This window comes from Eleutherodactylus coqui, chromosome 4 (genome assembly GCF_035609145.1).
Source record: "Eleutherodactylus coqui strain aEleCoq1 chromosome 4, aEleCoq1.hap1, whole genome shotgun sequence".
NCBI classification, from domain to species: domain Eukaryota; kingdom Metazoa; phylum Chordata; class Amphibia; order Anura; family Eleutherodactylidae; genus Eleutherodactylus; species Eleutherodactylus coqui.
This window is the reverse complement of record NC_089840.1, coordinates 104669881-104691875: the sequence shown is the minus strand read 5'-3', so window position 1 is coordinate 104691875 and position 21995 is coordinate 104669881. Positions and strand designations below refer to the sequence as shown.

The window sequence follows — 21995 nt, the reverse complement described above, 5'->3', positions numbered from 1 at the left end:
ATGCCGGACCACTAAAAATTGTGAGCGTAACCGTCAGACCCTGCAGCAGTTCGTGGGCCGTGTGCCTCCTATCTCCTAAGCTGAGTAGTTTCAGCACGGCCTGCTGACGCTTGCCCACCGCTGTGCTGCCACGCCGCGCGACACCGACTGCTGGCGACGTCCTGCTGCTGCTGACACATCTAGATTGCGAGACAGAGGTTGAGGAGGAGGAGGAGGAGGGTGCTTTAGTGGAAGAAGCATACACCGCCGCAGATACCACCACCGAGCTGGGGCCCGCAATTCTGGGGGTGGGTAGGACGTGAGCGGTCCCAGGCTCTGACTCTGTCCCAGCCTCCACTAAATTCACCCAATGTGCCGTCAGGGAGATGTAGTGGCCCTGCCCGCCTGTGCTTGTCCACGTGTCCGTAGTTAAGTGGACCTTGCCACTAACCGCATTGGTGAGGGCGCGTACAATGTTGCGGGAGACGTGGTCGTGCAGGGCTGGGACGGCACATCGGGAAAAGTAGTGGCGACTGGGAACAGAGTAGCGCGGAGCCGCCGCCGCCATCATAGCTTTGAAGGACTCCGTTTCCACAACCCTATACGGCAGCATCTCAAGGCTGATAAATTTGGCTATGTGGACGGTTAACGATTGAGCGTGCGGGTGCGTGGTGGCGTACTTGCGCTTGCGCTCCAACACTTGCGCTAGCGACGGCTGGACTGTGCGGTGCGAGACATTGGTGGATGGGGCCGAGGACAGCGGAGGTGAGGCTGTGGGTGCAGGCCATGAGACGGTTGTGCCTGTGTCCTGAGAGGGAGGTTGGATCTCAGTGGCAGGTTGGGGCACAGGGGGAGAGGCAGCGGTGCAAACCGGAGGCGGTGAATGGCCTTCGTCCCACCTTGTGGGGTGCTTGGCCATCATATGTCTGCGCATGCTGGTGGTGGTGAGGCTGTTGGTGGTGGCTCCCCGGCTGATCTTGGCGCGACAAAGGTTGCACACCACTGTTCGTCGGTCGTCAGGCGTCTCTGTGAAAAACTGCCAGACCTTAGAGCACCTCGGCCTCTGCAGGGTGGCATGGCGCGAGGGTGTGCTTTGGGAAACAGTTGGTGGATTATTCGGTCTGGCCCTGCCTCTACCCCTGGCCACCGCACTGCCTCTTGCAACCTGCCCTGCTGATGCCCTTGCCTCCCCCTCTGAAGACCTGTCCTAAGTAGGCGTTGCACACCAGGTGGGGTCAGTCACCTCATCGTCCTGCTGCTCTTCCTCCGAATCCTCTGTGCGCTGCTCCCTTGGACTTACTGCCCTTACTACTACCTCACTGCAAGACAACTGTGTCTCATCGTCATCGTCCTCCTCACCCACAGAAAGTTCTTGAGACAGTTGGCGGAAGTTCCCAGCCTCTTCCCCCGGACCCCAGGAACTTTCGAATGGTTGGGCATCAGTGACGATAAACTCCTCTGGTGGGAGAGGAACCGCTGCTGCCCAATCTAAGCAGGGGCCCGAGAACAGTTCCTGGGAGTGTTCCCGCTCCTGAGCAGGTGTCATTGTAGTGGAGTGAGGAGGCTGGGAGGAAGGAGGAGCAGCAGACAGAGGATTCGGATTTGCAGCACTGGACGGCGCAGAACTGTGGGTGGATGATAGCTTGCTCGAAGCACTTTCTGCCATCCAGGACAGGACCTGCTCACACTGCTCATTTTCTAATAAAGGTCTCCCGCGTGGACCCATTAATTGGGCGATGAATGTGGGGACGCCAGAAACGTGCCTCTCTCCTAATCGCGCAGCAGTCGGCTGCGACACACCTGGATCAGGAGCTCGGCCTGTGCCCACACCCTCACTTGGCCCTCCGCGTCCTCGGCCACGTCCACGTCCTCTAGGCTTACCCCTACCCCTCAGCATGCTGTATTACCAGTGATTTGATTTCCCAGGCAGGAAATAAATTGGTGCAAGCCTGCAGGCCAAATATAATGTCTTCGCTTTTTTGCAAAGGGAAGACCCCACTGCGTGTATTCAATGAAAAACAAGAAGTTTACTATCTGTGGTGTGGCCCTCAAAAAGTGTCACACAAGTATAGTGTAGCAGAGTTATTAACTCTAGCAGAGCAGGTATTTGCCAGTCAGGAAAGACAATGGCGCTAGGCTGCAGTAAAGCGTAGCTGGTTGCGTCTGATTTTTGTACGTTGTACACGCAGCACACACGTACACGCAGACCTTAGGACTGACACAGGCAGGCCAAATATAATTTCTTTTCCTTTTTAGCTTAGGGAAGCACCCACTGCGTATATTCAATGAACAAGAAGTTTAATATCTGTGGTGTGGCCCTCAAAAAATGTCACACAAGTATAGTGTAGCAGAGTTATTAACTCTAGCAGAGCAGGTATTTGCCAGTCAGGAAAGACAATGGCGCTAGGCTGCAGTAAAGCGTAGCTGGTTGCGTCTGATTTTTGTACGTTGTCCACGCAGCACACACGTACACGCAGACCTTAGGACTGACACAGGCAGGCCAAATATAATTTCTTTTCCTTTTTGGCAAAGGGAAGGACCCACTGCGTATATTCAATGAACAAGAAGTTTAATATCTGTGGTGTGGCCCTCAAAAAGTGTCACACAAGTATAGTGTAGCAGAGTTATTAACTCTAGCAGAGCAGGTATTTGCCAGTCAGGAAAGACAATGGCGCTAGGCTGCAGTAAAGCGTAGCTGGTTGCGTCTGATTTTTGTACGTTGTACACGCAGCACACACGTACACGGAGACCTTAGGACTGACACAGGCTGGCCAAATATAATTTTTTTCCTTTTTAGCAAACGGAAGACCCCACTGCGTGTATTCAATGAATAATAAATGTCTTCTGGCCCTGCCTACACAATTCTATCCCTGTAGTATTAATGCCGGGTGCAATGCTCTGCACAGCCGGTTTTGAGAAGAAAAAAAAATATGCAACACTGCTAACAGCAGCCAGCACAGTACTGCACACGGATAGAAGTGGCCCTAGAAAGGACCGTTGGGGTTCTTGAAGCCTACACTAACTCCTAACACTCTCCCTGCCTAACCCCCACTTCTGTCCCTATTGCTGGGCGCAATGCTCTGCAGATCCAATTTTGGACAAAAAAAAAAAAAAATACTGTGCTAACACAGTACTGCACACTAGTAGATGTGGCCCTGAGAAGGGCCGTTGGGGTTCTTGAAGCCTACACTGACTCCTAACGCTCTCCCTACAGCAGCACCAGCAGCAGCACTTTCCCTCAGCTAAGTCACAAGGCATGTGTGGCGAGCCGCGGGAGGGGCCGATTTTTATACTCGGGTGGCATCTGATCGCCCCAGCCACTCACAGCAGGGGGGTGGTATAGGGCTTGAACGTCACAGGGGGAAGTTGTAATGCCTTCCCTGTCTTTCAATTGGCCAGAAAAGCGCGCTAACGTCTCAGAGAGGAAACTGAAAGTAACCGGAACACCGCGTGGTACTCGTTACGAGTAATGAGCATCCCGAACACCCTAATATTCGCATGAATATCAAGCTCGGACGAGTACGTTCGCTCATCTCTAGTCATATTACTTTTGTAAACAATGTTTATACGTTGAAACTTGCACCTGAACCAATTTTTATTTTAACTGGGCTGCCTCCAGGCCTAGTTACAAATTAAGCCACAGTAACCAAAGCGATTAATAGGTTTCACCTGCCCTGTTGGTTGGGCATGGGCAATTTTTCTGAGGTACATTAGTACTGTTGGTACACCAATTTTTTTGGGCCCTCGCCTACAGTGTAATCCCAGTAATTTTTATGGGCTTTGCCTGCACTCATGGTACAGCAAGGTGTGTGGGGTTGGCCTACACTTTTGCAACATAAATGTAACTGGGGCCTTGTCTACACTGCAACTACTGAAATGTGAAAGAGACTGTTATCTCCCTAAACTGCTGCAACGGGAATGTTACTGTGGCCTGTCTTGACTGCTACTACTACTGAAATGGAACTAATACTGTGCTCCCCCTATACTGCTGCTACTGATATGTTACTGGGGCCTGTCTAGACTGCTACTACTACTGAAATGGAACTAATACTGTGCTCCCCCTATACTGCTGCTAGTGATATGTTACTGGGGCCTGTCTAGACTGCTACTACTACTGAAATGGAACTAATACTGTGCTCCCCCTATACTGCTGCTAGTGATATGTTACTGGGGCCTGTCTAGACTGCTACTACTACTGAAATGGAACTAATACTGTGCTCCCCCTATACTGCTGCTAGTGATATGTTACTGGGGCCTGTCTAGACTACTACTACTACTGAAATGGAACTAATACTGTGCTCCCCCTATACTGCTGCTAGTGATATGTTACTGGGGCCTGTCTAGACTGCTACTACTACTGAAATGGAACTAATACTGTGCTCCCCCTCTACTGCTGCTAGTGATATGTTACTGGGGCCTGTCTAGACTGCTACTACTACTGAAATGGAACTAATACTGTGCTCCCCCTATACTGCTGCTTTGGAATTGTTACTGGGGCCTGTCTTGACTACTACTATTACTGAAATGGGCGGTTGGGCAGCATGTTACCCAGGAGAAGTGGCAGCGGAGTGTCATGCAGGCAGTGATTGTGCTTTGTTGGAGGTAGTGTGGTGCTTAGCTAAGGTATGCTTTGCTAATGAGGGTTTTTCAGAAGTAAAAATTGTTGGGGGGGGGGGCACTCTTGCCGCTATTGTGGCTTAATAGTGGGACCTGGGAACTTGAGATGCAGCCCAACATGTAACCCCTCGCCTGCCCTATCCGTTTCTGTGTCGTTCCCATCACTTTCTTGAATTTCCCAGATTTTCACAAATGAAAACCTTAGCGGAGCATAGGTCCCATACAAAAATGCTCGGATCGCCCATTGACTTTTAATGGGGTTCGTTACTCGAAACAAACCCTCGAGCATCGCGGGAAGTTCGACTCGAGTAACGAGCACCCGAGTATTTTGGTGCTCGCTCATCTCTATTCTTCACACAAAAGCCAACCACTTTATGTGTCTTCTTATATCTAAAAGTAACTTATTTTGCACCTGAGCAACATGATTGAGTGGTGAAGCATCACATTCAGGTTTACTAAATAATAATAATAAACTGGGCTCCATCTGTAGTCCTGATCCATCAAAGACGTTGTCAAATATGTTCTCCGTTTCACACTTTGGGCAGCAGACCTTAAACAGCTCACAATCTCTGTACTTCTCTTCATCAGTCAGTTTGGCTGAGCCACTAAGTAAAGCTTTGTTCTCTTCATCTTTCTGATAATGCTGGTGAACCCGAAAATGAGAGTGATCAAATCCTAACCACGCAACAATAAGTGCAGAATCAATCCCGTCTATAGGCTCACAAATTTGAGACACTACTAGGGGAACCTGTTGTGACAGTTAGTATTGTGTGTCAATGGAAATGTTGTTGCAGCTGTTTGGGAGCATATGCTCTCTGGTTGGCACTCAGATTTGACCCATCTTGGCATATGACATATGAAACTGTATCCCCATCTTTCATTTTTCATCTTCCTTGAGAAATTATCCACAAGGCAAGTAGTCCTGTGGATCTCTTGTTAGGGCCTTATTAATCTCATAAAGGCTAATGGCTATTTATCACATATAAGTCCCTTGACCTGTGGGTACCTGAGGCAATAGGATTCAAAAGGGGTTAAAGTCAAAGGGGACTTTGTATTTTTAAGGTAAGAGGATACAAAGTGCTTTAATTGTAGGTATTGGAATATTTCAGAGGCTGGCAGATTATACTTTCTCTGAAGAATAGGAAACGAGGTAACGCCCTCCAGGGAAAGCAAGTGATATATTTTTTAGTGACACCATTGTCAGTCCACGCTTAAACCCTTTCCAATCCACTGTCTGACGTCTAAAGACATTCTGATTGAAGGCTGTACAGCTCCGATGTCTGAAGACGTCTGGCAGGGTATTCTTACTGTGTATTATTGGCTGCTCAGTTGTCGGGGGCCTCTCCAGCATGTCCATATCACAGTACTGGCTCTAGCCAGCAGATGGCGCCATTGTATAATGGCAGAAAGAGAAAGCCCCCTAGGAAACCCTGAATCCAAAATTGGATTGCAAAGGGTTAAAGAACTGAGGCGAATCGTTGCCTGGAGAGAATAACAAGTTTAGTAGAAACGGCAGGAGGGGTAAATTGGGAAAGATTAGGTTTCCAGAGTATTTAATGGAGTCCCAGACCTTAAGGGAGTTTTTTTTTTAATAGCGTTGGTTCTAGTGGGTCTGTGTATTGGTGGGGTCTGTAGAATTGAATCTATAGTAAGTAGGTAGACTTCGGTTCCCTCTAAGGACAGCCAAAGTGGGGTATTATTAGTAGTGTGGAGAAGAGTAGAGATGAGCGAGCGCACTCGTCCGAGCTTGATGCTGATTTGAGCATTAGGGTGTTCGAGATGCTCGTAACTTGAGGCGAGCACCACGCGGCACTCGACTCCCTTACATTTCCTTCCCTGAGAAATTTGCGCCCTTTTCTGGCCAATAGAAACACAGGGAAGGCATTACAACTTCCTCCTGTGACGTTCCAGCCCTATCCCTCCCCCCTGCAGTGAGTGGCTGGCGAGATCAAGTGACCCCCGAGTATTTAAATCTGCCCCGCCCGCGGCTCGCCACAGACACACGCTAAGAGAGATCAGGGAAAGTGCTGCTGATGCTTCTGCTGCTATAGGGACAGTGTTAGCGTCTTCAAGAACCAAAACGGCCCTTCTTAGGGCCACAGCTCACCTAGTGCACTACTGTTGTGGCTGCTGTGAGCAGTTTTGCACAAATTTTCTTTTTAATGCATATCGGGCGTGCAGGCTGTAGCGTTCTCAGGCTGCAGTCTGTACTTGAGTATAGGGGCAGTATTGGTCAGGCAGGGACAGTGGTAATGTAGAATCCTGTCTAAAAGTACCCCAACGGTTCTTCTTAGGGCAACCTGCGACCGTGTGCATTTAACTCCGTGGTTGCTGGGAGTTGTAGTACCTGTAGTGGCTGCTGTGAGCACTTTTGCACAAATTTTTTTTATGTATATCGGGCATGCAGGCTGTAGCGTTCTCAGGCTGCAGTCTGTACTTGAGTATAGGGGCAGTATTGGTCAGGCAGGGACAGTGGTAGTGTAGAATCCTGTCTACAAGAACCCCAACGGTTCTTCTTAGGGCAACCTGCGACCGTGTGCAGGTTGCAATTGAATAATCGAGTTGGGACTCATTAACTTTTCCTATTAATGACATAATCAATGCTCATGTCAAATTTCATGTTTCTATGACATCGGGAAGTGAGAAAATTAGATTCCGTACGTAAAATTTGGATGCTAATTGTTTGGCACTTAGAATTGAACAATCGAGTTGGGACCCATTAGCTTTTCCTATTTATGACATAATCAATGCTCGTGCCAAATTTCACGCTTCTATGACATTGGAAAGTGAAAGAATTAGATTCCGTACGTAAAATTTGGTCGCTAATTTTTTTGCACTTAGAATTAAATAATCGAGTTGGGACCCATTGACTTTTCCTATTTATGACATAATCAATGTTTGTGCCAAATTTCAAGTTTTTATGACATCGGGAAGTGAGAGAATTAGATTCGGTACATAAAATTGGGACGCTAATTTTTTGGTGCTTAGAATTGAATAATCGAGTTGGGACCCATTAACTTTTCCTATTTATGACATAATCAATGCTCTTGCCAAATTACATCAGGAAGTGAGAGAATTAGATTCCGTACGTACAATTTGGACGCTAATTCTTATGCGCTTAGAATTAAATGATCGAGTTGAGACCCATTAACTTTTCCTATTTATGACATAATCAATGCTCCTGCCAAATTTCAAGTTTCTATTACATTGGGAAGTGATGGAATTAGATTCCGTACGTAAAATTTGGACGCTAATTTTTTTGCGCTTAGAATTGAATAATTGAGTTGGGACCTATTAACTTTTCCTATTTCTGACATAATCAATGCTCGTGCAAAATTTCAAGTTTCTATGACATCGGGAAGTGAGAGAATTAGATTCCATACGTAAAATACATCAAACCAGCTACTTCATCTTATACTTACCAGGATGATCCAACCTTGCTCCAAGGAAGCCCCAATATGGGATTATATCACACGGAGACGCTGGACACGTCACCGAGCACCTCCCCCATACTGCATGACGCCTTTGACGTCATCAGTATACGCCCACCCTTCGAGACGCCGGGAACACGGCACTGACAAGCATGTGAAGGGTATGTCTTTATATTTTTTATTATGTACTAGCGTACCCGTCGCGCGTTGCTGCGAAGACAGACATACATACATACTTCGTTTTTATATATCTAGATGACGGCAGCAGCGACCACTGAGTTTTTTTTGGAGGCCGCTGCTTCCCCCTTGCAGGCTGAATAAAATAGCCGTTGTGTGAGAATCGCTGGGGGGGGAGACATTCTTACTGCTGGGAGAATTGCTGGGGGGGGGAGACATTCTTACTGCTGGGAGAATTGCTGGGGGGGGGATGGGAGACATTCTGACTGCTGGGATAATCGCTGGGGGGGATGGGAGACATTCTGACTGCTGGGAGAATCGCTGGGGGGGGGATGGGAGACATTCTGACTGCTGGGAGAATCGCTGGGGGGGGGGATCGGAGACATTCTGACTGCTGGGAGAATCGCTGGGGGGGGGGGGATGGGAGACATTCTGACTGCTGGGAGAATCGCTGGCGGGGGAGCGGAGGCATGACTGCTGGGAGAATCGTTGGGGGGAGGGGGGGCATGGTGACTGCCAAGAAAATCTCTGTGGGGGAAGGGGGGCATGATGACTGCCAAGAGAACCGCTGGGGGGGAGCCATTATGACTGCTGGGGGAACCGCTTGGGGGGAGGGGGGCATTATTATTGCTGGCGGACAGCTGGGGGTGGCATTGTGACTGCTGGTGGACCACTGGGGGGGGGGGGGTATTATGACTGCTGGGGGAACCGCTGGGGGGGGGGGAGCGGGCATTATTACTGCTGGGGGACCGCTGGGGTATGTCACTCTTATTACTAATGGGGGGAGTGTCACTATTATTACTGCTGTGGGATGTCACTATTATCGCTGGGGTGAAGGTGTCACTATTACCGCTGGGGTATGTGTACATGTGGCAGAAATGGGCAGGGCTCTTTCAGAATAGACCGGGTGCAGATTTTGACTGCTTTTTAGATGCGGAAATGCTGCAGAATTTTCCACAGAAATCTCCGCTGAGGACATTCTGCAGTATTTCCGCATCCAAAAAGCAGTCAGAATCTGCACCCGGTCTATTCTGAAACAGCCTTGTCCTTTTTAGAACGACGGGGGTAAAATCATACGTTGTGATAAGCCCCGCCCCCTGACGTGTTGGCACTTTGCGATACATTTGTAGTTTGGGCACTCGGTCCCTAAAAGGTTCGCCATCACTGGCCTAGTACATGTTTGCCCACTTCCAACTCCAATGGAGACTGACTGTAAATGTCTGGCGTGCTCTAGTATTTATGGTTTCAAGCTGTACGTGTCATTGCATACAGTCTGTCTATCTATCTATCTATCTATCTATCTATCTATCTATCTATCTATCTATCTATCTATCTATCTATGACATCAGGAAATGAGAGAATTAGATTTTGTAGGCCGCTGCTTCCCCCTTGCGGGCTGAATAAAATGGCCGTTGGGTGGAACATACAATTTATCCGGCTGCTGTGGCTTCTTAGGAAGATATCCTAGTACTTGTTTACCCGCTTCCAACTCCAATGGTAATTGGCTGGCGTGCTCTAGTGGTTCCAAGCTGGACGTGTCATAATAGAGCCTTAATGACATCACAATGCAGCTTTATAGAACATGTTGGGGCATGTTCAAGGGCGTCCGATGTTGATGACATCAGTGATGACATCACAATAGCAGGTGGCTTACTTATTCGATCTACGTGGGGGGGGGGCGTAACTTTCGACGACGCTCGCGCGCCATTTATCGTAGGATATTTGTACTATGCCTATAATCTTCCCAGGAGTGTACTTAACAACTTCCCAAAGTTTCATGGCGATCGGATGAATGGTGTAGTAGCGCATAAAGGACAAACACACACGCAGACACGCACGCACACACACAGACAGACATACATTCAATTTTATATATATAGATAAAACTATGCACTGTATACCTGTTTTATTTGTATGGCTTGAGAAAGGTGCTTTGCTTTGCACCGAAACGCGTTGCCTGATTAAAGTATTGCCTGATTTAGGCATCTTGTGCAGTACTATGTACCCTGGAACACTCTGAGGAGGGGGCATTTGTGCATCATACACACTCTGAGGAGGGGGCATTTGTGCATCATACCCCCCTCCTTCCAAGTAAGTGTTATACCAAACAATTTCTTATATGTGAAGCTATCCTCAGTTCACTCCAAATTGAACGCGGATTTTTTTCTGACGTCCCACTTTATACGTAAAAATTGGACACCAATTCTTTTGCGCTTAGAAATAAATGATCAAGTTGGGACCCATTAACTTTTCCAATTTATGACATAATCATTGCTCGTGCCAAATTTCAAGTTTCTATTACATTGGGAAGTGAGAGAATTAGATTCCGTACGTAAAATTTGGATGCTAATTTTTTTGCGCTTGGAATTGAATAATCGAGTTGGGACTAGAGATGAGTGAGCAACAAAATACTCGGGTGATCGTTACTCGAGACGAAATTTTCGCGATGCTCGAGGGTTCGTTTCGAGTAACGAACCCCATTGAAGTCAATGGGCGACTCGAGCATTTTTGTATATCGCCGATGCTCGCTAAGGTTTCCATTTGTGAAAATCTGGGCAATTCAAGAAAGTGATGGGAACGACACAGTAACAGATAGGGCAAGCAACAATAGCGGCAAGAGTGGGCCCCCCCCTCCCAACAATTTTTACTTCTGAAAAACCCTCATTAGCAATGCATACCTTAACTAAGCACCACACTACCTCCAACAAAGCACAATCACTGCCTGCATGACACTCCGCTGCCACTTCTCCTGGGTTACATGCTGCCCAACCCCCCCCCCCCGCACGACCCAGTGTCCACAGCGCACACCAAAGTGTCCCTGCGCAGCCTTCAGCTGCCCTCATGCCACACCACCCTCATGTCTATTTATAAGCGCGTCTGCCATGAGGAGGAACCGCAGGCACACACTGCAGAGGGTTGGCATGGCCAGGCAGCGACCCTCTTTAAAAGGGGCGGGGCGATAGCCCATAATGCTGTACAGAAGCAATGAGAAATCCAATCCTGTTCCACCTCCATCAGGAGCTGCACACGTGGGCATAGCAATGGGGAACCCATGTGCCACACACTATTCATTCTGTCAAGGTGTCTGCATGCCCCAGTCAGACCGGGGTTTTTTATAAATAGTCACAGGCAGGTACAACTCCGCAATGGGAATTCCGTGTGCACCCAAAGCATGGGTGGCTCCCTGGAACCCACCGGCTGTACATAAATAAATCCCATTGCATTGCCCATCACAGCTGAGGTAACGTCAGGTTTAATGCAGGTGGGCTTCGGCCCACACTGCATGCCCCAGTCAGACTGGGGTTCTTTAGAAGTGGACACATGCAGTTACAACTCCGTGTGGACCGACAGCATGGGTGGGTCCCAGGAAGCCACCGGCGGTACATAAATATATCCCATTGCAGTGCCCATCACAGCTGAGGTAACGTCAGGTTTAATGCAGGTGGTCTTCGGCCCACAGTGCATGCCCCAGTCTGACCGGGGTTTTTAATACATAGACACTGGCAGGTACAAATCCCTAATGTGAAGTCCCTGTGGACCCACAGCATGGGTGGCTCCCTGGAACCCACCGGCGGTACATAAATAAATCCCATTGCAGTGCCCATCACAGCTGAGGTAACGTCAGGTTTAATGCAGGTGGTCTTCGGCCCACACTGCATGCCCCAGTCAGACTGGGGTTCTTTAGAAGTGGACACATGCAGTTACAACTCCGTGTGGACCGACAGCATGGGTGGGTCCCGGGAAGCCACCGGCGGTACATAAATATATCCCATTGCATTGCCCATCACAGCTGAGGTAACGTCAGGTTTAATGCAGGTGGTCTTCGGCCCACACTGCATTCCCCAGTGTAGACTGGGGTTCTTTAGAAGTGGACACATGCAGTTACAACTCCGTGTGGACCGACAGCATGGGTGGCTCCCTGGAACCCACCGGCGGTACATAAATATATCCCATTGCAGTGCCCAGCACAGCTGAGGTAACGTCAGCTTTAATGCAGGTGGGCTAAAAATTACTAGGATTACAATGTAGGCGAGGGCCCCAAAAAATTGGTGTACCAACTGTACAAATGTACTTCAGAAAAATTGCCCATGCCCAACAAAGAGGGCAGGTGAAACCTATTAATCGCTTTGGTTAATGTGGCTTAATTTGTAACTAGGCCTGTAGGCGGCCCAGTTAAAATAAAAATTGGTTCAGGTGCAAGTTTCAACGCTTTATTGAATTGAGAATTGAAACGTATAAACATTGTTTACAAAAGTTATATGACTGAGCCTTGTGGGCCTCAGAAAAATTGCCCGTTCGGCGTGATTACGTGAGGTTTCAGGAGGAGGAGGATGAATATAATACACAGATGGATGAAGCTAAAAGGTCCCTGTTTTTTATGGTGATAGAGAATGATGCTTCCATCTGCGGGTGCAGCCTATGTATTGTTTAGGTACCGCTGCTGTCTGCTGGTGGAGAAGAGAAGTCTGGGGAAATCCAGGCTTTGTTCATCTTCATGATTGTAAGCCTGTCGGCACTGTTGGTTGACAGGCGGGTACGCTTATCCGTGATGATTCCCCCAGCCACACTAAACACACTCTCTGACAAGACGCTAGCCGCAGGACAAGCAAGCACCTCCAGGGCATACAGCGCGAGTTCAGGCCACGTGTCCAGCTTCGACACCCAGTAGTTGTAGGGGGCAGAGGCGTCACGGAGGACGGTCGTGCGATCGGCTATGTACTCCCTCACCATCCTTTTACAGTGCTCCCGCCGACTCAGCCTTGACTGGGGAGCGGTGACACAGTCTTGCTGGGGAGCCAGAAAGCTGTCAAAGGCCTTGGACAGTGTTCCCCTGCCCGTGCTGTACATGCTGCCTGATCTCCGCGCCTCCCCTGCTACCTGGCCCTCGGAACTGCGTCTTCTGCCATTAGCGCTGTCGGATGGGAATTTTACCATCAGTTTGTCAGCCAGGGTCCTGTGGTATAGCATCACTCTCGAACCCCTTTCCTCTTCGGGTATGAGAGTGGAAAGGTTCTCCTTATACCGTGGGTCGAGCAGTGTGTACACCCAGTAATCCGTAGTGGCCAGAATGCGTGTAACGCGAGGGTCACGAGAAAGGCATCCTAACATGAAGTCAGCCATGTGTGCCAGGGTACCTGTACGCAACACATGGCTGTCCTCACTAGGAAGATCACTTTCAGGATCCTCCTCCTCCTCAGGCCATACACGCTGAAAGGATAACAGGCAAGCAGCATGGGTACCCTCAGCAGTGGGCCAAGCTGTCTCTTCCCCCTCCTCCTCATGCTCCTCCACCTCCTCCTCCTCCTCCTCCTCAATGCGCTAAAATATAGACAGGAGGGTGCTCTGACTATCCAGCGACATACTGTCTTCCCCCGCCTCCGTTTCCGAGCGCAAAGCGTCTGCCTTTATGCTTTGCAGGGAACTTCTCAAGAGGCATAGCAGAGGAATGTTGACGCTAATGATTGCAGCATCGCCGCTCACCATCTGGGTAGACTCCTCAAAGTTTCCAAGGACCTGGCAGATGTCTGCCAACCAGGCCCACTCTTCTGTAAAGAATTGAGGAGGCTGACTCCCACTACACCGCCCATGTTGGAGTTGGTATTCCACTATAGCCCTACGCTGCTCATAGAGCCTGGCCAACATGTGGAGCGTAGAGTTCCACCATGTGGGCACGTCGCACAGCAGTCGGTGCACTGCCACATTAAACCGATGTTGCAGGGTGCGCAGGGTGGCAGGGTCCGTGTTGGACTTGTGGAAATGTGCTCCGAGCCAGCGCACCTTTCCGAGCAGGTCTGACAAGCGTGGGTAGCTTTTCAGAAAGCGCTGAACCACCAAATTAAAGACGTGGGCCAGGCATGGCACGTGCGTGAGGCTGCCGATCCGCAGAGCCGCCACCAGGTTACGGCCGTTGTCACACACGACTATGCCCGGTTGGAGGCTCAGCGGCGAAAGCCAGCGGTCGGTCTGCTCTGTCAGACCCTGCAGCAGTTCGTGGGCCGTGTGCCTCTTCTCTACTAAGCTGAGTAGTTTCAGCACGGCCTGCTGACGCTTGGCCACCGCTGTGCTGCCACGCCACGCGACACCGACTGCTGGCGACCTGCTGCTGCTGACACATCTTGATTGCGAGACAGAGGTTGCGTAGGAGGGTGGTTTAGTGGAGGAAGCATACACCTCCGCAGATACCACCACCGAGCTGTGGCCCGCAATTCTGGGGGTGGGTAGGACGTGAGCGGTCCCAGGCTCTGACTCGGTCCCAGCCTCCACTAAATTCACCCAATGTGCCGTCAGGGAGATATAGTGGCCCTGCCCGCCTGTGCTTGTCCACGTGTCCGTTGTTAAGTGGACCTTGGCAGTAACCGCGTTGGTGAGGGCGCGTACAATGTTGCGGGAGACGTGGTCGTGCAGGGCTGGGACGGCACATCGGGAAAAGTAGTAGCGACTGGGAACCGAATAGCGCGGGGCCGCCGCCGCCATCATGTTTTTGAAAGCCTCCATTTCCACAAGCCTATACGACAGCATCTCCAGGGTGATCAATTTGGCTATGTGCACGTTTAACGCTTGAGCGTGCGGGTGCGTGGCAGTGTACCTGCGCTTGCGCTCAAACAGTTGCGCTAGCGACGGCTGGACGCTGCGCTGAGAGACATTGGTGGATGGGGCCGAGGACAATGGAGGTGAGGGTGTGGGTGAGGCCAGGAGACGGTCGTGTCTGTGTCTTGAGAGGGGGGTTGGATCTCAGTGGCAGGTTGGGGCACAGGGGGAGAGGCAGTGGTGCAAACCGGAGGCGGTGAATGGCCTTCGTCCCACCTTGTGGGGTGCTTGGCCATCATATGCCTGCGCATGCTGGTGGTGGTGAGGCTGGTGGTGGTGGTTCCCCGGCTGATCTTGGCGCGACAAAGGTTGCACACCACTGTTCATCGGTCGTCTGCACTCTCAGTGAAAAACTGCCAGACCTTTGAGCACCTCGGCCTCTGCAGGGTGGCATGGCGCAAGGGGGCGCTTTGGGAAACAGTTGGTGGATTATTCGGTCTGGCACTGCCTTTCCCAACCTGCCCTGCTGCTGCACTTGCCTCTCCCTCTGAAGACCTGTCCTCAGTAGGCTTAGCAAACCAGGTGGGGTCAGTCACCGCTTCGTCCTGCTGCTCTTCCTCCGAATCCTCTGTGCGCTCCTCCCTCGGACTTACTGCAATTACTACTACCTGAGTGATAGACAACTGTGTCTCATCGTCGTCGTCCGCCTTACCCACTGAAAGCTCTTGAGACAGTTGCCGGAAGTCCCCAGTCTCATCCCCCGGACCCCGGGAACTTTCCAAAGGTTGGGCATCGGTCACGACAAACACCTCCGGTGGGATAGGAACCATTGCTGCCCATTCTGGGCAGGGGCCCGAGAACAGTTTTTGGGAGTCGGCCTGCTCCTCAGAATGTGTCATTGTAATGGAGTGAGGAGGCTGGGAGGAAGGAGGAGCAGCAGCCAGAGGATTCAGAGTTGCTGCAGTGGACGGCGCAGAACTCTGGGTGGTCGATAGATTGCTGGATGCACTTTCTGCCATCCACAACAGGACCTGCTCATACTGCTCATTTTCTAATAAAGGTCTACCGCATGGACCCATTAATTGTGAGATTAATCTTGGGACGCCAGAAACGTGCCTCTCTCCTAATCCCGCAGCAGTCGGCTGCGATACACCTGGATCAGGAGCTCGGCCTGTGCCCACACCCTGACTTGGGCCTCCGCGTCCTTGCCCGCGTCCACGTCCTCTAGGTCTACCCCTACCCCTCAGCATGGTGGATTACCAGTAGTGCAGAAACAGAACGCTGTAATTAAATGTGCCGCTTATTGGCCTGTGGTTGGAGGCTGACTTCGCTTACAGAACGCACAGCAGAGCCAGGAAAGAAATTTGCGCAAGCCTGTAGTGAGACGTAGGTGTGTATGACTGAGCTAGTGGAATTCACAGCACAGAAGCAGTCAAGTGTCCAAAGGCCACTAGTAGGCCTTAAGTGTTTTGCTTTTATTTTTTTAAAGGCTAAGCTGAGACAGCAGACAGATACTGTAGGCAGCGTATATATGTATACTGTTTCCCTCTGGACGGGATGACGGCGGTGATGTAACGGGCAACGCAGAGCCAGGAAAGAATTTTGCACAAGCCTGCTGTAACACTTAGCTGCGTATTAATTAGGACTACTAACCCCAGCAGAGACGCAGTATACTGAAGACAGTCACAGGCAGCCCAAAGATAGTATTTTTCCCAAATTTGTTTGAAAAAGCCCACTGCCTATATAGACAGTATATCTCTTTCACCTTTCTCACTGTCCCTGCCTCACCACTACTGGCCCTATACTATGTAAAATTACTGCAGACTGTTTCCCTCTGGACGGGATGACGGCGGTGATGTAACGGGCAACGCAGAGCCAGGAAACACTTTTGCGCAAACCTGCTGTAACACTTAGCTGCGTATTAATTAGGACTACTACCTCCAGCAGAGACGCAGTACACTGAGGACGGTCACAGGCAGCCCAAATATATTTTTTTTCCCAAATTTTTTGGGAAAATCCCACTGCCTATATAGACAGTATATCTCTTTCACCTTTCCCACTGTCCCTGCCTCACCAGTACTGGCCCTATACTATGTACAATGACTGCAGACTGAGGATGCAATGCTCTGCACGGCCGATATACAAAAAAAAATAATTGTGCAACACTGCTAAAAGCAGCCTCAACAGTACTGCGCACGGTCAGATGTGGCCCTAAGAAGGACCGTTGGGGTTCTTGAAGCCTAAAATAACTCCTAACACTCTCCCTATAGCAGCTCCAGCATCAGCAGCACTTTCCCTGATCTAAGTCAGAATGCATCTGTGGCGAGCCGCGGGAGGGGCCGATTTAAATACTCGGGTGACACCTGATCTCCCCAGCCACTCACTGCAGGGGGGTGGTATAGGGCTTGAACGTCGCAGGGGGAAGTTTTAATGCCTTCCCTGTCTTTCTATTGGCCAGAAAAGCGCGCTAACGTCTCAGAGATGAAAGTGAAAGTAACTCAAACCTCGCGTGGTGCTCGCCTCGAGTAACGAGCATCTCGAACATGCTAATACTCGAACGAGTATCAAGCTCGGACGAGTACGTTCGCTCATCTCTAGTTGGGACCCATTAACTTTTCCTATTTATGACATAATCAATACTCTACCAAATTTCAAGTTTCTATTACATTGGGAAGTGATGGAATTAGATTCCGTACGTAAAATTTGAACGCTAATTCTTTTGCACTTAGAATTGAATAATCGAGTTGGGACCTATTAACTTTTCCTAATTCTGACATAATCAATGCTCGTGCAAAATTTCAAGTTTCTATGACATCGGGAAGTGAGAGAATTAGATTCTGTACGTGAAATTTGGACGCTAATTCTTTTGCACTTAGAATTAAATAATCAGGTTGGGACTCATTAACTTTTCCTACTTATGACATAATCAATGCTCGTGCCAAATTACATCGGGAAGTGAGAGAATTAGATTCCGTACGTAAAGTTTGAACGCTAATTCTTCTGCGCTTAGAATTGAATAATCGAGTTGGGACCTATTAACTTTTCCTATTTATGACATAATCAATGCTCCTGCCAAATTTCATGTTTCTATGACATCAGGAAGTGAGAGAATTGGTGGCAATGATGGAAAGCGAACGATCTACGTGGGGGGGACGTTACTGTTGACGACGCTCGCATGCGCGCCATTTATCATAGGATAGATGTACTATGCCTATAATCTTCCCAGGAGTGTACTCAACAACTTCCCAAAGTTTTATGGCGATCGGATGAATGGTGTAGTAGCGCATAAAGGACAAACAGACAGACAGACAGACAAACACACAGACAGACACACACGCATACATTCAATTTTATATATATAGATTCTGCTCTGGTAAAATGAAAGCTGAGCTCTGATTGGTTGCTAGGGGCAACTAAGGCAGTTTTTCTTGTAGACCGGTTCATAAATCTGCCCCCCAGTGCCCAGATGTACACAATTCCCATAGAATCAGGATGAGGAATATTTCTATTTAAGAATGGTCTTGATATTCTCAGCAAGGAACACGTCATACAGGGGGGGCTGGGGAGAGTTTTGGGGAGTAAGTGGTGCAGTTTTGAATTGTACGAGGGAACAACTGCAAACCTGAACTTGACTTGCTCAAAGGACCCAGGATGGCTCAGGTTTAGCGCTTTGGCTATTCCATATTAATTGTGATGTCATGTCTGGGGTCTATGATGTCAAAAACATATTACTTCAAAATTCAGGCCGCATCCGGGGTACCAAGAAGGTGAGATACTCACAACTTCATTAAAAGTGCTTCATCTTTATTAGTTGCACATAGGTGAGACAACGTTTTGACTGTCTTGTGCAGTCCCTGTCAAGTCATTAATGTCTAACAACACCCACACCAGTATAAATATACACCCAATAAAACAAAAGCCAATGTTAAATATGGATCCACAACAGCGGGCACCAGCTAGAGGCACAGACATATTGACTTGACCTGATATGGGGATTCCAGGTCAGAACATACGTTTTGCATACACTGAAGAGAACGCCACACGTATTTTGGCAAGTTCTGAAATGGACGTTTCCTTTTTGAGCATTCCTTGATATGAATTCACTTGTACATAAATATGAGTCATTGAAGCTACATTCGGTCACTCTGAGGGAATATTTTACAGTTAAGCAGATACCTAGGGGTCTACGCCTTCGATTTAATTCTATTGAACTTGGAGTACTTACAGGTTGAGATTGCGGATACAGTGTCATCTATATCCAAAATACAGGAGGAGCTGCAATCGCTCACCTCAGAGGGGAGCAAGCCGGTATTGCCTCTCAATGGGGAGGCAATACTTCAGATAACTGCTTTGAGAAAACATCAGAAAATTCGGAGATATAGTCTGGTATCTCAGCTCCCTCACAAACGGAGGTATCCATGTTCACAGGACCCAAGTGATTGGTGCATCAGGGACCCCACCTGACCAGTTCCAGTGTGTCCCAGTTAATTACAGGATTGTGCTCTCTTAACCAAACATAGCCAGTCCGATAAATAGTCTGACCCTTTGTGTGGCCAGTGTAACTGTCAGGGAGCAGGGGTCCAGGTAACTGGAAGTCCCTAAACACACCCGCAACCCCTGTCCCTACCTACTTGCCTCCCTAGGCTAAGCCCTAGGGCTGTGATGGGCAACCTTTTGAGCTCGGTGTGCCAAAATTCGCCAAAAAAAAAAAACGAGCATAACTCGGGTGGTGTGTCACTTTGAGAAAAAAATCCATAAATTCGCGATATTTATAGTTTAAATAACAAAAAAAGGATAATTGTAATATATAACTGTATTTAGTAAACCTAAAACACCCATAGCACAGGCCCTCGCCTCTCCTAGCCTCCCCCTCATTCATCTTAGTAATGATGACCCCCAGCAGTGACAGTGCCCCCCCACAGCAGCCCCCAGCGGTGACAGCGCCCCCCCACAGCAGCCCCCAGCGATGACAGTGCCCCCCAGCAGCGACAGTGGACCCCCCAGCAGCGACAGCGGACCCCCCAGCAGCGAGAGTGGCCCCCACAGCGGACCCCGACAGCGGACCCCCCAGCAGTGACAGCGGACCCCCCAGCAGCGACAGTGGCCCACACAGCAGACCCCGACAGCGGACCCCCCAGCAGCGACAGTGGCCCCCACAGTGGACCCGGACAGCAGACCCCCCCAGCAGCGACAGTGGACCCCCTAGAAGCAACAGCGGACCCCCCATCAGCGACAGCGGACCCCCCCAGCAGCGACAGTGGCCCCCACAGCAGACCCCGACAGCGGACCCCCCAGCAGCGACAGTGGCCCCCACAGTGGACCCGGACAGCAGACCCCCCCAGCAGCAACAGTCGACCCCCCAGCAGCAACAGCGGACCCCCCATCAGCGACAGCGGACCCCCCCAGCAGCGACAGTGGACCCCCCAGCAGCGACAGTGGACCCTCCAGCAGCGGCCCCCCCAGCAGCGACAGCGGACCCCCCCAGCAGCGACAGTGGCCCCCCACAGCGGACTTCCCCATTAGCGACAGTGGCCCCCGAGACCTGCCTACTCACCAAACCCACATCCTGAAAGCTCTACTCCTCCGCTGGCCTCCGCGCCCTCCAGCAGCGAGGATCTCCGGCACACACTGTGACGTCAGTGTGTTGCAGGACGCCTTCTCCCCCGGTTGCTCCCGTGGAACCAACAGGTAGGAGACGTTGGGGGACGGGGGGAGGAGGATCCTGGCTGCACACTGACATCCCAGTGTGCGCCGGGATCAGCGCTGGTTAGTAAATACCAGCAGGGGAGCCGCGGCGGCCCCTGCTGGTATTCACCAATGGGGTGAACGGCCGACAGCGGCCGCGTGTCAACGACTATGGCCATGTGTGTCAGTGCTGACACGCGTGTCATAGGTTCGCCATCACGGCCCCAGGGCAACAACTGGGCGTCAGTCCCTAGACTAGCTAGGGATGTGGGACAGGGAGTCAGACAAACAGACAAGCAGGGGAACAAACAAACAAAAAGCGGGTCAGGCAATCCAGGTCGGCAACAGGAGAGGAAAGGCAGTACAAGGGGTCAGGCAAAGTCAGGTCCAAAAGCAGAGAGTCACAACGTGGAATCAATTCAGAATAATGCGGGCATAGCCTGGAGACAAACATACACTGGCAGTGCCGGACAGGAAGGGAGAGGTTTAAATGCTGTCAGAACTCCTGCCCCTGTAGCTGATTGGCACTTGCTGCATGGGTGGAGACAGAGGGAGCGCCCTCAGCTGTCTTGGCAGTATGCCAGGGGAGGGCACCAACACCGGGGCTCCCCTGCGCCGCACCCCAGGCACCAGGGTGATAGGACCGGTGGTGCGGGCATGGAGGCCCTGGGAGCCACCAGTCCTGACATCAACATAGCATTGCAAGCTGGAGAAGGTAAAAAAATGGCAGGAAACTGACATCAGAAATGGGCCCAGAATTAGGTTGTCATGTGCCCCAAGGCCAGTTGCTTAGCAAAGATTATTTAATCTGCTGTGGTTTTAGCAGGCAAGAGAAGGAGGTAAGCATTATTTAGTGAGGTTACTGAGTCACCATTACTTCGTGGGGCATCAGGGGTGAGAAGTACTTAGTGAGGCCACAGATGGGAGGTCACTATTACTTATTGGGGCAACAGATGGGGGTATCACCATTACTTAATGAGGCCACAGCTGGTGCACTGTTAATTAGTGGGGCCTTAGTGGGACCTCATAGTCTAGCTTATGAATCTCACTAGTGCAGCGTCCGAAGACCAGGCCGACAGCCGAGGAGACAGCAGGATAGAGAAAGGCCTTGTCACGGGGCTCTACCATCTCCTTCCCTGGGGGTAGCTGGGGACCCGACCAAGTTACTGCTGGGGAGATTACAGGGGTTGTAACCGGGGGTTACTTTATGTCCAATTGTCACTCGTGTTGCCACTGTTCCGTTCTCTGCGGTGGATCTACCAGATGAAATACAGTAGTCCACACACATGGCAACTTTCTGAACTAGAATCAGGAACAGTCGGTTCTGTCCGTTTACTGCAGACTTCTTGAACATGAAATTCCAACAAATAGTTCTGGTACAGGTACAACAATCCAAAGTGGTGTAATAGGGAGGATTCTCGGGGCATCAGAATATTCCACAGTCCAAGTTATCTGTGAAGTTCCTCTCCCGGCAAACTCTCTGCCCCTACTAGTCAACACTCACTCTGCTGTCTCTCCTCTTCTCGCAAAGCAGCAGGTTGTTTCATTCCTAGTGCTCAGTAGCACTACCAAGATCTC

General features: G+C 50.2%; 1 pseudogene; it reads right to left on the bottom strand.

Annotated features, from left to right (window-relative positions):
• Window positions 1–21995, bottom strand: part of LOC136626515 (DNA polymerase alpha catalytic subunit-like) — a 120740-nt pseudogene that overhangs the window by 14675 nt on the left and 84070 nt on the right.